A 17153-nucleotide genomic window follows, 5' to 3' on the forward strand; every position below is an offset into this window, starting at 1 on the left:
AAAGGCTTTTTCTACATCAATTAAGAGGGTCATATGTTTCTTGACTCTTTTCTTGTTGATATGATCTATCACACTGATAGATTTGTGAATGTTGAACCATGCTTGCATCCCAGGGGTGAATCGCACTTGGTCTTGATAGATAATCCTTTTAATGTATTTTGGATCCTATTAGCTAGGATCTTGTTGAAAATTTTGGTGTCCATATTCTTTAGGGAAATCGGTCTGTAATTCTCCGTTTTGATGGCATCTTTGCAGGGTTTGGGGATCAAGGTAATACTGGCCTCATAGAATGAGTTTGGTAATTTTCCTTCTGTTTCTATTTTTTGAAACTGCTTCAGGAGAATAGGTATTATTTCTTCTTTGAATGTTTGGTAGAATTCCCCGGGGAATTCGTCAGGCCCTGGACTCTTGTTTTTGGGGAGGTTTTTGATCACTGCTTCAATCACTTCATAATTAATTGGTCTGTTTAAATAATCATTTTTTTCCTCTTTCATTCTTGGTAGTTCATAGGTTTCCAGGAAGGCATCCATTTCTTCCCAGTTTTTTAATTTATTGGCATAAAACTGTTAATAAAAGTTTCTAATGATCCTTCCTATTTCCTTGGTGTTGGTTGTGATCTCTCGCCTTTCATTCATAATTTTGTTAATATGGGTTCTTTCTCTATTCTTTTGAATAAGTCTGGCCAGTGGCTTATCGATCTTATTTATTCTTTCAAAGAACCAGCTTCTAGTTCTGTTGATCTGCTCCACTGTGCTCCTGGTTTCTAATGCATTGATCTCTGCTCTAATCTTGACCAACTGCCTTGTTGCGCATGGGTTAGGCCTGTTCTTCTGTTCCAGCTCCAGCTTCTTGAGGTGAGAATATAAAAACTGCATTTAAGATGTTTCTACTCCTTTGAGTGAGGCTTGGATGGCTATGTATTTTCCCCTTAGGACCACCTTTGCAGTGTCCCATAGGTTTTGGACTGCTTTGTTTTCATTCTCATTGGTCTCCAGAAATTGTTTAAACTAATTTTTAATTTCCTGGTTTACTCAATCATTCTTGAGCAGGATGGTACTTAGTGTCCAAGTGTTTGAGTTTCTTCCAAATTTTTCCTTGTGACTGAGTTCCAGTTTCAAAGCATTGTGGTCTGAGAATATGCAGGGAATAATCTCAGTCTTTTGGTATCAGTTGATACCTGTTTTCTGACCCAGTATATGGTCTATTCTGGAGAAAGTTCCATGTGCATTCAAATAGAATGAGTATTCTTTTGTTCTGGGGTGTAGTGTTCTATATATATCTATGAGGTCCATCTGGTCTAGTATGTCATTCAAAGCTCTTGTTTCTTTGTTTATTTTCTGCTTAGGTTATCTGTCTACTGCTGAGAGTGGAGTGTTGAGGTCCCCTACTATTAATGTATTATTATCTATATGTCTCTTTATTCTGGTAAAGAGTTGGCTTATGTATCTAGCTTCTCCCCTGTTGGGGGCATAGATATTTATAATTGTCATATCCACTTGTTGGATACATCCTTTAAGAATAATATAGTGTCCTTCTGTATCTCTCACTACAGTCTTTAGTTTAAAATCTAATCCGTCTGATATGAAAATTGCTACCCCAGCTTTCTTTTGAGGTCCATTGGCCTGAAAGATGGTTTTCCATCCCTTCACTTTCAGTCTGGATGTATCTTTAGGTTCAAAATGAGTCTCTTGTAGACAGCAAATGGTTGGGTCATGTCTTTTTATCCAATCTGCCACCATGTGGCATTTATGGGAGCATTTAGGCCATTCACATTGAGAGTGATAATTGAGAGATATGATTTTAATGATGTCATGTTGCCTGTGAAGCCTTTGTTTCTATAGATTCTAAATTGCTGTTCTGTATCACTCTTGGGGCATTTTTACTTTTATAGAACTCCCCTTAATATCTCCTGTAGGGCTGGTTTGGTGGATACAAACTGCTTCAGTTTCTGCCAATCCTGGAAGGTCCTTATCTCTCCATCAATTCTGAATGACAGCCTTGCTGGATAAAGGATCTTTGGCTGCATGTTCTTCTCAGACAGAGCTTTGAAAATACCTCGCCAACCCTTCCTATCTTGCCAGGTCTCTGTAGACAGGTCTGACGTTATTTTGATATTTTTCCTTCTGTACATAAGGACTTTCTTTCCCCTGGCCTCTTTCAATACTGTATCCTTGGATCTAATATTTGTGAATTGCACTATGACGTGACGTGGTGTAGGTCTGTTCTCATTGACCTTGAGAGGGGTCCTCTCTGCTTCCTGGAAACAAATGCTTGTTTCCTTTGCCAGATTAGGGAAGTTCTCAGCTACAATTTGTTCCAATATCTCCTCTAGACCTCTCTCTTTCTCCACCTCCTCAGGGATGCCGAAGATTCTGAAATTGGAATGTTTCATTGAGTCAGTAATCTCCCATAATCTACATTCTTGAGATTGGATTTTTTTGAGGCAAGTTTCTGTTTTAACTTTCTCTTCTACCATCCCATCTTCCAATTCACTAATTCGTTCTTCTACCTAATTTACCCTGGCTGTCAGAGCATCTAGTTTAGACTGCATTTGATTTGTAGCATTTTTAATTCCTGCCAGACTCACTCTCATTTCTGCCTTTAGAGATTCTATATTCTTGTTAATATTTTCATTAATTGTTTTTCTAGCCTACACTTCATCTTGACCACTGTTACTCTGAACTCCATTTTTGACAATTTGGTTATGTCCATATCCATCAGTTCTGTGGCCGAGGCCACTGACTTATTATCTTTTCTTTGCTGGGGGGGGATTTCTCCTCCTCGTCATTCTGATGAGGAGAGTGCGGGGATGCCCAGAGCCCAAGTTATTGACCAGGACACAGGCAGTGTGCACTTGTTTATAGGGACCTTAGGGATGTTGGCTTCCTGATTTTTCAGCCTGCCTTCTGGGTGTGGGTCCTGCCGCGCTGATATTCAGGCAACCCTGTTTGGGTAGAGTTGTTCTGTCCCCCGCAAGGGGGGATGGGGATGGGCACAATGTGAGCCGGTATTTCTGGGCTTTTGTTCTCTGGCAGCTTTCCCTGGTGGTTTTCTGTGCCTCTTCTGAGAGTCAGAGCAGCAGTGGGCATATCCTAGCCTCTGTCTCAGAACAGAGAGATTGCAGTCCGCTCTCCACTGAGCTCTCTTGGCCTCTTTAACTCTGTTTCTTTCGGTGCTGCTAAAAACCCTGCAGCATCCCAGGATGTGGGCCCCACAGCCCATGTCCCAGCCCTCACTTCCTGGGCCAGCACTTCTCTGTCCTTTGTTTTCTAACACCGCCAGCTGCCCCAGTTCCCACTGCACTCTCAAGCTCCCTGTTTCAGTATGGTTCACATGTGCTCTGGAGCACTGTTTTTCAGTCTGGTTGCACTTGCACTCCCCAGCTCTCGGTTTCAGTCTAGTTCGAGTGTACGCTCCGGAGCTCTGGTTTTCAATTTGGACACGTGTGCACTCCCAAGCTCCCAGTTTTAGTCCGGTTCCAGCGAGCGCTCTGGAGCTCTGGTTTTCAGTCTGGTCGTGCGTGTTCCCAGGCTCACGGTCTCAGTCTGCTCTCTCGTGCATGCCAGTCCATAAGTCCGGCCTGCTCCCCAGCACAAGTGGCTACTGCTTCCCGGTGCCCAAGCACAGAGGCTCCCTTCCCCTTCCGTTTATCTTCCTATATCTGTGCACGGATTCACGGCTGCCTCCCCACTTCATATCTCAATATTCAGCACTGGAGATGTTCATTTGTAGAGATCCAGATGTATCTTCCTGCATCTCAGGCTGATTCAGTGGGTGTTCAGAATGGTCTGGTAGATATCCAGCCCAACTAGAGACCAGCTGAGAAAGGGTCTCCTACTCCTCTGCCATCTTTTCTCCTCCTTGCAGAAAGTGGTCACTTTTCTGTTCACAGAGTTTCTGCTACTCTTTTCTTCATTCTCCAGTTGCATTCATAGGTATTCAGAATGATTTGGTAGCTCTCTTGCTGAATTCCTGGGACCAGACGAACTTTAGGTCTCCTGCTCCTCTGCCATCTTTGAACCCTGAGCTGGAGCTCAACACCTGTTTTAAACTGGGTTCCTCACAGAAAGTGGTCGCTTTTCTGTTCATAGAGTTGCTGCTATTCTTTTCTTCATTCTCCAGTTGAGTTTGTAGGTGTTCAAAATGGTCTGATAGCTACCTCGCTGAATTCCTGGGACCAGATGAAATTTAAGCCTCCTGTTCCTCTGCCATCTTGGACTCCTCTCTCTGAAATTTTATATATTTTTCTCTTAACTCTTTAAAATTACTTCTTTCTAACATTATCCCTGTCACAAACACAAACATTCATATACATAAGAATCCTCTCTCTCTCTCTCTCTCTCACACACACACACACACACCCCTGTTCTGGTGTCATAAAATTAAGAACATGGTTGGAGGGGGCGCCTGGGTGGCTCAGTTGGTTAAGCAGCTGACTCTTGATTTTGGCTCAGGTCATGATCTCATCGTCATGAGATTGAGCCCCAAGTCGGGCTCTGCACTCAGTGGGGAGTCTGCTGGAGATTCTCTCCCTCCACCTCTCTCCCTGCTCATGCTTTCTCTCTCTCCCATCAAAAGATAAATCTTATAAAATTAAGAACATGTGGTATGACATCAACCTGATCCACATTCAAATCCAGCCTCTTCCACGTGATTATAAAATGATGTGCAAGCAATTTAATCCCAGTAAGTCTAAATATTTTAGTCTCAAAAATGGGTAAATAATAGTACTTGTACCTTAGGTATGTTGTGAATATTAAAGAAGGTAATTCATGTTAAATTTTTAGCATAGTGCCTAATAAATAATAAGCATTCAGTAAATATTAGCTATTATCTGAAGAACTAAGTCAACAAGCCCCATATCTCTCTTTCCCACTTTCTCCTTTTGTAGCTTACAGACTGTTAAAAATTTCTGTTATAAAAGGAAGAGTCCTAAAACTTTAAGTATATTCTGATACAATAGCTCTATTCCCTCAATCATTTTAGTTGTCTTCCTCTAGACTATAAATTGTGCTAACTAATGCCTGAGCCTCCAGTAACACTTCTTATTTACATTTTTAAAAAATCTTTGCCTAATACTTTTAATGTCTTATATGTTCTTTTTGTTGTGAAAAATTATAGAGGGAATTTTCCAGGTGAGGTGTGTATGCAGACTTTCTACTTAGATCCTTTTACTTTCTCGAGAAAAATATTAATGATTAATAACTTACCTTACCATCACTTTGCATCTTTTTACTTGACCATTAAATTTTTTCCCTTGAATTTTTTGGCTTTACACTTCTCCATCTTTGGAAAAAAATCCATATATCTGTACTTTTAATGTTTTATATAAATTGTAGCTTTTATATTTTTCCAGAAGAACCAACCAGTTGAATGTCTGTTTTCCAGGAACAACAATGTCAGCTGCTCTGTTTGCAGTTATTGAAGTTACTTTGTCTCCTTACTACTTGTTCAGACATTCCTGTGTACTTGGAGCAAATTCATACCATTCTTTTTAAACCAAAGTTGAAAGATGAAATGAGTGCTTTGATATTTGAACCAAGGTTACATTCTTTCCAATATACTATGTAGCATTCTTAGTTATGCATTTGTTCAAACACTTAAGTGCCCTATATGTACCATACATTGTGTGAAGTTCTGAGTATGTAATAGTGTAACAAGGCAAACATACAATTACAAAAGAACAGACAAAATATTTGTCCAAGAACAGAGACTGTACTTTCTTCATCTCTTTACCTAGACAACCTCTCACTCTGATAGTACCTTACACATTTCCTGACATAGAAATGCTTTGTCCATTATGTATCTAAGAAAATGTCACTTGCCATGATTGAAAACTGCCAACTATATGAGATAATTATCTAAATGCTAAACATATTGAACTACATAAGCTTCCACAGCTAACAAAATTAGCTATTTGATATAATTAATGTGTTTTCCATTTCTATGTCACAGTCAGTTTCATCAATCGAGAATTTATAGTCTTGCTTCTGGATTAATATTTTTTTTGGTAGGTACAAGGCATTTTATTGCCCTGTAACGTTTTTATTTCTCTCAATTATTCCCAATTTTCTCATATGTAATAAATTGCATGTTGTTTGATTAATAATGTAATGACACTCTAGAGATACCTGTTTAATATAAATATTTAGAGCAAATGCAAAAGTTTTAATATGTGAACATTAGGATATTAGAGATGCTTGTGATATTTTTATGTTGGATATGCCAATGCTGTTTTGGATGATAATGTAAAAATATAATTCAGTAGAAAGGTAGCAATGAAATTTATTTGAACTTAATGCCAGTATGTATCAAGTACCAAGAATAAATCCAAATATTTTGAGGGGTAAAAAGCAATGTGAAGCAACAAAAGTAAAGATAGATAAATTGGATTTCATTAAATTTTATAAAAGGTTCACCAAAGTATATCAACAGAGTGAAAAAACGACACACAAATTGGGAGAAAATATTTGAGAATTATCTATCTGATAAGGAACTAATATCGAGAAGAAATAAAGAGATCCTCCCACTCCACAATAAGAAAAGAAAAACCCAATTAAAAATGGGCAAAAGAAGAGGATGGAATAAGAAGATTCTAAGTTCACCTCATCACAGGGACGTACCAAGATAACAGACACATCAGGGAAACTAACTCAGAAAAGGACCCAAAGCCTGGAAAAATAGATTTTTCCACAGTTAATACAGAGAGGAGGCCACATTAAAAAAAAATAAGGGAGGAAGACACTTAGTTATGAACCAAACCCCAGCAAGACTAACCACCAAAGGGAGGGACACTACAAGCAAAGAGAAGCAAAAGGATGGGATCCCATACCAAGCACAAGGACCCACATGGGGAAGACAAATTGCTATAACATTTGGCTTTGAAAGATTCTCTCTCCCTCTCCCTCTGTCCTTTCCACTCATGCTCTCTCTCTCTCTCTCTCCTTCTCTCAAATAAATAAAATATTTAAAAAATAAATAAGCATGTTAGGGCAGCTGGGTGGCTCAGTCAGTTAAGTGTCTGCCCTTCAGCTCAGGTCATGATCTTGGAGTTCTGGGATCAAGCTCTGTGCCAGGCTCCCTCCTCAGAGGGGGAGTCTGGTTCTCCCTCTGACCCTCCCCCCGCTCATGCTTTCTCTCAAATAAATAAATAAATATTTTTTTTTTTTGTAAGCAGGATTAGCTCCTGGAAAGCCAGAAGGCTGGCTATAGGAAACTGAATCCCTGGCCTTAAAGAGCCAGCATGACAACCTGGCTGAGATACAGCAGTGAAGCAACAGTTTTAATGCTCCTGGGGAATATATAAAGGAGATTGACTTACTAATTTCAGAATATGCACTGGAAGGGCACATATCTTTAGAAGACCTCTCCAAGAACAAAAGAGCTGATGGGTGCCTTATTTCCACTCCCACCACAGCTTGGAGAGCAAAACAGTTGCAGGAACCAGTGCCAACACTCTCTACCTATCTTGTTGCATCATGTGCCCCACCACCACATTCTTTTGGGAATCCACTTCATCCAACTGGTCCCGCTGAGTAGGCTTGTGTCCAAAGTGGCTCCTACCCTGACACACACACTGCAAGCAGCCCAGGCAAGGACCAGCACCAATCCAAAGTGACTCCTGCCCTGGGGAGAGGGAAAGATAACTACACACAAAAGGGTATCCACAGTCCCAGCAGTTGAACCTTATAATAGTGAAGATATATATTCTTCAACAGGGCACTGGAAGTCAACACTGCAGCAATCAGACAAGAAAGGAAATAAAGGGAATCCAAGCTGATAAGGAAGAAGTAAAGCTTCCACTATTTGCAAATTATATGATACTATGTATAAAAAAACCCTAAAAACTCACCCAAAAGCTACAAGACCTGATAAATTGATTTAGTGAATTCACTGGCTACAAAATTAATATACTAAAATATGTTGCATTTCTATACACACATAATGAAATAGCAGAAACAAAAATTAAAAATAACATCTAATTTACACTTGCACACACACAAAAACAAAGCCTAGGAATAAACTAAACGAAGGAAGTGAAAGATTTATAATCCAAAAACTATAAAACATGAAGGAAACTGAAGATGACAGAAACAAATGGAAATATATTCCAAGCTCCCAAATTAAAATAACTAATAAAAATGTCCATACTATCTAAAGCAATCTATAGATCCAATGCAATCCCTGTCAAAATACCAACATTTTTCACAGAGGTAGAACAAATAATCCCAAAATTTGGGCGAATCCACAATAGACCCCTTGTAGCCAAAGTGATCTTTAGAAACAACAATGATGAAGGCACCACTATCTCAGATTTCTAGATATACTACAGATATGAAGTAGCCAGTACAGTATGGTGCTGGCAAAAAAAAAATAGACTTATAGATCAGTGGAGCAGTGCAGAAAACCAAGAAATAAACCCACTCTTTCAAAATTAATGACAAAAAAGGCAGGAATATATAATTAAAAGATAATCTCTTCAATAAATGGTGCTGGGAACACTGGACAGCTACATGTAAAAAATATGACACTGCGCCACTTACACCACAAAGAAAAATAAACTCAACATGAATTAAATGTGAGACCATAAAACTTCTAGTAGAAAACAGGCAATCATTTCTTTGACATTAACAGTAGAAATATTTTTTTCAAGATATATATCCTCAAGTAATAGAAACCAAAACAATATTAAATTATTGGGACTAGATCAAAATAGCAAGATTTGCACAACAATGGAAATGATCAACAAAATAAAAAAAGAACCTACTGAATGGAAGACAATATTTGTAAATGATACAACCAATAGGGGTTAATATCCAAACTATATAAGGAACTTGTACAATTTAGAGTCCCTTGTGGTGGAGTTACATGACTGACTCAACATACTGATGACCAATAGACACATTAAAAGATGCTCAACATCACTAATCATCAAGGTAATGCAAATCAAAACCACATGAGATACCACCATAAACCTGTCATGATGGCAACAATAACATAAGAAATAAGTGTTGGCAATGATATGGGAATAAAAAAGAACTTTCATGCACTGTTGGTGGGAATGAAAATTGGTGTAGCCATTGTGAAAAACAGTATTTAGGTTCTTCAAAAACCTAAAAACAAAATTAGTATATGATACAGTAATTCCACTAATTGGTATTTACCCAAAGAAAGAGTAAGCACTAAAGGAAAAAGATATATGTATTCCTATGTTTACTGCAACATTTTTTACAATAGCCAAGATTTGAAAACAACCCAAATGTCCATCCATAGATACATGGATAAAGAAGAGGTGAAAAAATATATTTTATATTTTTATTTTATATTTTTATATTTACACATTATTATATATATTATTTATACAATATTATATATAATAATATATTACATATATATTATATATAATAGAATACTACCCAGCCATAAAAAATAATAAAATCTTGTCATTTGCAATAATGTGGATAGAGCTAGAGGGTATAATGTTAAATGAAATATGTCAATGAGAGAAAGACACATACCATATGATTTCACTCATATGTGGAATTTAGAAATAAAATAAAAAAGAAAAAAAAACCCAAAAAACAGATTCAAATAAGAGAACAACTGGTTGCTGCCAGGTAGAAGGCAGGTGGTGGGAGGGGTGAAATAGATAAAGGGGTATCAAGAATGTACTTATCTTGGAGCGCCTGGGTGGTTCAGATGGTTAAGCATCTGTCTTCGGCTCCAGTCATGGTCTCAGGGTCCTGGTATCAAGCCCTGCATCAGGCTCCCTGCTCAGTGGGGAGCCTGCTTCTCCCTCTCCCTCTATTGTTTCACCTGCTTGTGCTCTCCCGTTCTTTCTGTCAAATAAACAAAAATCTTTAAAAAAAATCTTTAAAAAAATTATACTTGATGAGGACTGAGTAATGTATAGAATTGTTGAATTATGATATTGTACACCTGAAAATAATATAACATTATGGTAATTACACTCCAATAAAAGAAAGAAAAAATGGGCAAAGACTTGAATAGATATTTCTCTACAGATGATATAGGGATGATTAATAAGCATATAATAAGATGCTCAATATCACTTGTCAATAATGAGTGCAAATCAAAATGACAATGTGATATCATTTCACACTCATTAGGATGGCTTTTATAAAAAAATAAACAGAAACAAGCTTTGGAAAGGATTTAGAGAAATTGGAACACTTGTGCACTGTTGGTGAATAATTAAAATGGTGCAGTTTCCATGGAAAACAGCATAGCAGTTCCACAAAAAGTTAAACATAGAATTACTCTCTGATCTAGCCATTCCTCTTTGGGTATATGTACAAAATAGTTAAAAGCAAGGAATACAACAGGTATTTGTACACTAGTGTTCTATAACAGCATTATTCACAATAGTCAAAAGGTGAAAACTACCCAAATTTCCAGTGATGTATAAATGGATGAGAAAAATGTGGTTTTTACATACAATAGAATATTATTCAGTCTTAAAAAAGAATGAAATTTTGACACATACTGCAATATGGATGGATTTCACAGTATGCTAAGTCAACTGCAATATGGATGGATTTCACAGTATGCTAAGCCATGGGAACAAACATTGTATGATTCCAATTATATGAGGCAACTTAAGCAGTCGAATTTATATAGAGAAAGTATAAAGGTGGTTTCCTGGGGCTGGGGGGAGAGAGAAATGATTTATCATTTAATGGATACAGCATTTCAGTTAGGGAAGATGAAAAAGTTCTAATGCTGGATGGTAGTGATGGTGGCACAACAATGTGGATATACTTAATGTCACTGAACTGTACACTTAAAATTATAAAAATGGTAATTTTATATTTTATATATTTTACTACATACAAAAAAGGAATGTGGGCACAAGTATTGCCCCCAAAGAGGTTAAATTTCATTACCAAGAGGAGACAAGTAATGAATTATTTTTAAAAATCTTAGAGGGGCACCTGGGTGGCTCAGTTGGTTAAGTGACCACCTTTGGCTCAGGTCATGATCTTAGGGTCCTGGGATCAAACCCTGCATGAGGCTCCTACTCAGCAGGGAGTCTGCTTCTCCTTCTCCCTCTCTCTCTGCCCCTCTATCCATGCTCATGGTCTCTCTCTCTCTCTCTCTCTCTCTCAAATAAATTAATAAAATCTTTTTTAAAAATCATAGAAACATATCTTCAATGGATAAGCTGAGTATGATTCATCTAGGAATTACTTTGAGAGTTCAAGAAAAGTCTAAAGCAATCTGAGTGGAACTTACCTAATAATTCTTCAGCCAAGAAAAACTTGAGCCAAATTCTGAAGGATGTATATAATTAGAACAAATGGAAAAGAACATAGACATTAATGAACTAAGAGCCATTCCTTTAAAGAATTAATAAAATTGATAAACCCCTAGCAAGACAAAGAACAGAGAAAGAATCCAAATAGATAAAATGTTGTATAAAAGAGATCACAAACAACACCACAGAAATACAGACAATTATAAGATAACACAATGAAAAACTATATACCAACAAACTGGGCAATGTGGAAGTAATGGACAAATTCCTAGAAACTTATAAACTGCTGAAACTGAAACAGGAAAAAAATAGAAAAATTTGAACAGATCCATAACCAGCAAATAAATTGAATCAAAAATCAAAAATCTCCAACAAAGAAAAGTCCTGGGCCAGAAGGCCTCCCAGGGGAATTCTTACAGACATTTAAAGAAGATTTAATGCCTATAATTCTCAAACTGTTTCAAAAAATAGAAATGGATCATGGAACACTACATCAAAAACTAATGATGTACTGTAGGTGACTAACATAACATAATAAAAAATTTAAAAAAAAAGAAATGGAAGGACAACTTCCAAACTCATTCTACAAAGCAAGCATCACCTTGATTACAAAACCAAAGACCCCAACTAAAAAGGAGAATTACAGACCTTATGAACACAGATGCAAATATCCTCAACAAGATACTAGCGAATCAAACCCAACAGTACATTAAAAGCATTATTCACCATGATCAAGTTGAATTTATTCCTGGGCTGCTGGGGTGGTTCAATATTCTCAAATCAATGTGATACACTACATTAATAAGAGAAAGGATACGAACAATATGATCCTGTAAATAGACGCAGAAAAAAAAACATTTGACAAAATATAGCATCCATTCTTGAAAAACCTTCAAGAAAGTAAGGATAGATGGAACATACCTCAACATCATAAAAGCCATATATAAAAGACCCACAGTTAATATCATCCTCAATGGGGAAAAAATGAAAAGCCTTTCCCCTACGGTCAGGAAGAAGAGGATGTGCACCTCCCAATTACTGTTTAATATAGTACTAGAAGTCTTAGACTCAACAATCAGACAATAAAAAGAAACAAAAGGCATCCAAATTGGCAGGGAAAAAGTTGAACTTTTACTATTTGCAGATGGCATGATACTGTATGTAGAAAACCTCAAAGACACCACCAAAAAAAAAAAAAATGCTAGAACTAATACATGAATTCAGCAAAGTGACAGGATATAAAATAAATGTGCAAAAATCTGTTGCATTTCTATACACCAATAAGGAAGCAGCAGAAAGATAAATCAAGGAATCAATCCCATTTGTAATTGTGACAAAAACAATAAGATACCTAGGAATAAACCTAACTAAAGATCTTTTAAGATCTATACTCTGAAAACTGTAGAACACGTATAAAAGAAATTGAAGAGGAAACCAAAAAATGGGAAAGCATTCCATGCTCATGGATTAGAAGACCAAACATTGCTAAAAGGTCTATACTACCCAAAGCAATCTACGCATTTAATGCAATCCCTATCATAATGCCAACAGCATTTTTCACAGAGCTAGGACAAACATTCTTAAAATTTGTATGGAACCACAAAGACCCCAAATAGCTAACGTAACACTGAAAAAAAAAAAAAAGCAGGAGGCAACACAATTCTGGATTTCAAGTTATATTACGTAGTTGTAACCACAAGACAGTATGGTACTGGCACAAAAACAGACACATTGATCAATGGACCAGAATAGAGAACACCAAATGGACCCACAACTATATGGTAAACTAATCTTTGACAAAGCATGAAACAGCACCCAATGGAAAAAAGACAGTATCTTCTACAAAAGATGTTGGGAAAACTGGACAGCAACATGCAGAAAAATGAACCTGGACCTCTTTCTTACCCCATACCCACAAATAAATATAAAATGATGAAAGACTTACATGTGAGACAGGAAACCATCAAAATCCTATTGGAGAACATAGGCAGCAACCTCTTTGACCTTGGCCGTAGCAACTTCTTACTAGAAAGGTCTCTGGAGTCAAGGGAAACAAAAGCAAAATGAACTATTGGGACTTCATCAAGGTAGAGCTTCTGTACAGCAAAGGAAAGAATCTACAAAAATAAAAGGCAGACTATGGAATGGGAGAATTTTTTTAAAACAACTTATCTGATAAATGGTTAGTATCCAAAATCTATAAAGAACTTATGAAGTGGGAATGAACCAGGAGAGACTATGGACTCTGGGAAACAAACTGAGGGTTTCACTTTTCTGTGTCATACATTCATTTGCAAAATTGCACAATAATATTTATGTCATGGCTGTGTCATAGGGTTTTTGTGATGGTCAAATAAAATCATGGATATGTACATAGTCTATAATCCCTAGCAAAGTGATAGCATTGCCTGAGGGCTGCCTGGGATTATTCTTTTTGGTCATCTTTGTGTTCTATAAATTTTCCCTATCCTTACAGGGAAAATTATAAATATGGTTATTTTTTTCTCTTTGTGTAATAGTTTTGATTTACAGACTTTGCAAAATAAACTGTGACGTTAAATATATTTGCCCTGGGAATTTGAAGTTTTTGAGAATTTCACAGTATGAAATGACTATTGGTGATATGTGTGTATGAAGGCAGCTGATTACGTGTGTGATTTGAAGGACACAACAGAACTTGCCTTTCCACTATCTTCCCCACTAGTATATTTCTGTGAAAATATTTTTGTGGTTAAAATGTTTGACCTCTGAGAGTCTTGTTTAAATACAAACATTTTGACCTGCCACTCATTATATAGTAGTTGAGTGAGTTTACCAAATTAACGAGTAAAGATTTGAGCAGGAGGAGAACACAGACAAATAAAATTTGGGAGGCAATTGGATGAGTGAAAAGTCTGCAATACAAATTGGTTTTTAAGAAAGAAAGCTTTGTAGATGGGACTGTGAAAAAGCCTGTACTGCTGGAAGGCCACATGAAGGGTTTGAGTCTTTAGTGTTTGATGAGGGTTGGGAAAAGGAAAGAAAGGTCACTGAAAGATGAGATGGAAGCCACCAAAAACAAAAGTTTTCTATTCACAATTTTGTTCACTCTAAACCTGCTTCAGAAATTCCTTGAAGCGGACATTTGCATTAACAAAGCTTTAATTAGGCAAAAAAAAGTTATATTTTATGTTCAACTATAGAGAAGACCAAAGAATTTGATAAGTATCTCCTTCTACAAAGACTTTTTAAATGTAATGCTTTCCTGCTATCCTAATCTGATCATGGAACTTTAGCTAGAAATGGCAGGCAGAAAAATGTAATAAAACTACTTTTGTATACCAAACAATACAAGATCCACTTAAGGTAGCACCAATCTCATAACCTACAAATTCCCATTTTATTAGCCTACTAAGGAAAACAGTGCCAACGTGCGCTTTCAGTGACATTGGAGCTGTGAGAGGTTTTCTGACTTGATTGCAGTACTTTCTGTTAATTATTAATGAAGAGATCTCCTCACAAAAACTGCTGTTCAGCAGTCCAGGCTGAGGAGCTTAGGCATTTTGGATGCAAGAGCTCTCAACCATTGGAAGCACTTACTTCAAACATTTCATTCAAGGTTTAGAATTCCTTTGTTGATAGGTAGGGTCTTTGAGATTAATGTGGAAAGACTATCATGAACACAAGAGCATGGGACTTTTTGAATTAAAGCTTAGAGATTCCATCTGGCTCACATCTAGAAAAGGAGAATGTGTGATGGGGGTTTGGAGTGCACTTGCTCTGATAAGCACAAGGTGGTGTATGGAAGTATTGAATCACTATATTGTACAGGTGAATCTAATATCACACTGTATGTTAAGTAACAGGATTTAAGTGAAAACATAAACAAATAAAAAAATTAAAAAATAATAATATGGTTCTTATCCTTTCTCTCATTGATGTTATGTATCGCACTGAACAATTTCCAAAGATGGGATCTTCTTTGCAACACAGGAATTAATTCCACTTAATTGTGGTGAATAATTTTTTAATTATTGCTGAATTCAGTTTACTAGTATTTTGTTGGGGATTTTTCGTCTGCATTCATCAGGGATATTGGCCTGTAATTCTCTTTTTCAGTGGTGTCTTTATCTGGTTTTGACAACAATGTAATGCTGGCTCCATACAATGAATTTGGAAGTTCACCTTACTTTTCTGTTTTGGAATAGTTTGAAAGAATAGGTATTAACTGTTTTTTAAATGTTTGGTAGAATTTGCTTCTGATGTCATCTGTTCCTGGACTTTTGTTTGTTGGGAATTTTTTGATTACTGATTCAATTTCTTTTTTGGTTCTTGGTCTGTTCAAATTTTCTATTTCTTCTTGTTTCAGTTTTGCTGGTTTATGTTTCTAGGAGTTTTTCCATTTCTTCTAGTTTGTTCAATTTGTTGGCATATAATTTTTCATAATGTCTTATAACTGTTTTTTTTCCCCCTGTGGTGTTGGTTGTTATTTTTCCTCTCTAATTTGTGATTTTAGGTATTTGATGATCTTCTCCTTTATCTTAATATGTCTGACTAGAGGTTTATCAATTACTTGATTTTTTTCCCCAAAGAACCAGCTCCAGGTTTCATTGATCTGTTTTGTTCTTTTTTGTTTTTTTTTTTTTTGTTGTTGTTGTTTTGTTTTGCTTTGCTTTGTTTCTATATCATTTATTTCTGCACTAACCTGTATTATTTCATTCCTTATGCCGGGGTTATGTTATTGTTGTCCTTTGTCTAGTTCCTTTAGGTGTAAGGTAGGTTGTTTCCTTGAGATTTTTCTTGTCTCTTGATTTAGGTCTTTATTGCTATAAACTGCCTTTTGTAAGTGCTTTTACTGCATTCCAGTGGTTTTAGAACATTGTGTTCTTACTTAAATTTTTCCATTTTTTTAATTTCTTCTTTCATTTCATAGTTGACCCATTAATTCTTTAGTAGCATTTTATTGAATGTTTAGGTCCTTCCTAAACATTGTGGTCCTTCCAGATTGTGTGTGTGTGTGTGTGTGTGTGTGTGTGTGTGTGTGTGTGTGTTTGACTTCTAGTTTCATAGCATTGTGGTCAGAAACAATGCATGGTATGACTTCAATCTTGAATTTGTTGAGGCTTATTTTGTGGCCTAATATGTGATGTATTCTGGAGAATATTTCATATTCTTGAAACAATGTGTATTCTGTTGTTTTAGAATGGAATATCCTGTATATCTGTTAAATTCATGTGTCCTAGTGTGTCATTCAAAGTCATTGCTACTGGGCACCTGGGTGGCTCAGTTGGTTAAGCATCTGACTTTGGCTCAGGTCATGATCTCAGAGTTCTGAAATCGAGCCCTGTGTCAGGCTCTGCACTCAGCAGGGAGTCTGTTTCTCCATCTTTCTCTGCCCCTCCCCCACTTGTGTGTGATCTCTCTCTCTCTCAAATATATAAATAAAATATTAAAAAATAAAGTCATTGTTTCCTTGTTGATATTCTGTTTAGATAATCATCCATTCATGTAAGTATTATGTTAATGTCCCCTGCTATTACTGTATTATTACGGATTAGTTACTTTATGTTTGTTATTTACTCTTTTATGTATTGGGTGTCCTGTTTTGAATGCATAAATATTTATAATTGTTATATCTTCTGGTCTTATTACCAACTTTATTATCATATAGTGTCTTTCTTTTTCTCCTGTTAATATCTTTTTGTTAAACTACTTTGTCTGATGTAAGTATTTCTTCTCTGGCTCTCTTTTGACATCCATTTCCATAATAGATGTTTCCCCAGTGACTCACCGTCAATCTGCAGGTGACTTTAGGTCTAAAATGAGTCTCTTGCAAGGAACATATAGATGGGTCTTGGTTTTATGTGTGTGTGTGTGTGTGTGTGTGTGTGTGTGT

Source organism: Ursus maritimus (genome assembly GCF_017311325.1).
Source record: "Ursus maritimus isolate PB19 chromosome X unlocalized genomic scaffold, ASM1731132v1 scaffold_X1, whole genome shotgun sequence".
Classification (NCBI taxonomy): Eukaryota; Metazoa; Chordata; class Mammalia; order Carnivora; family Ursidae; genus Ursus; species Ursus maritimus.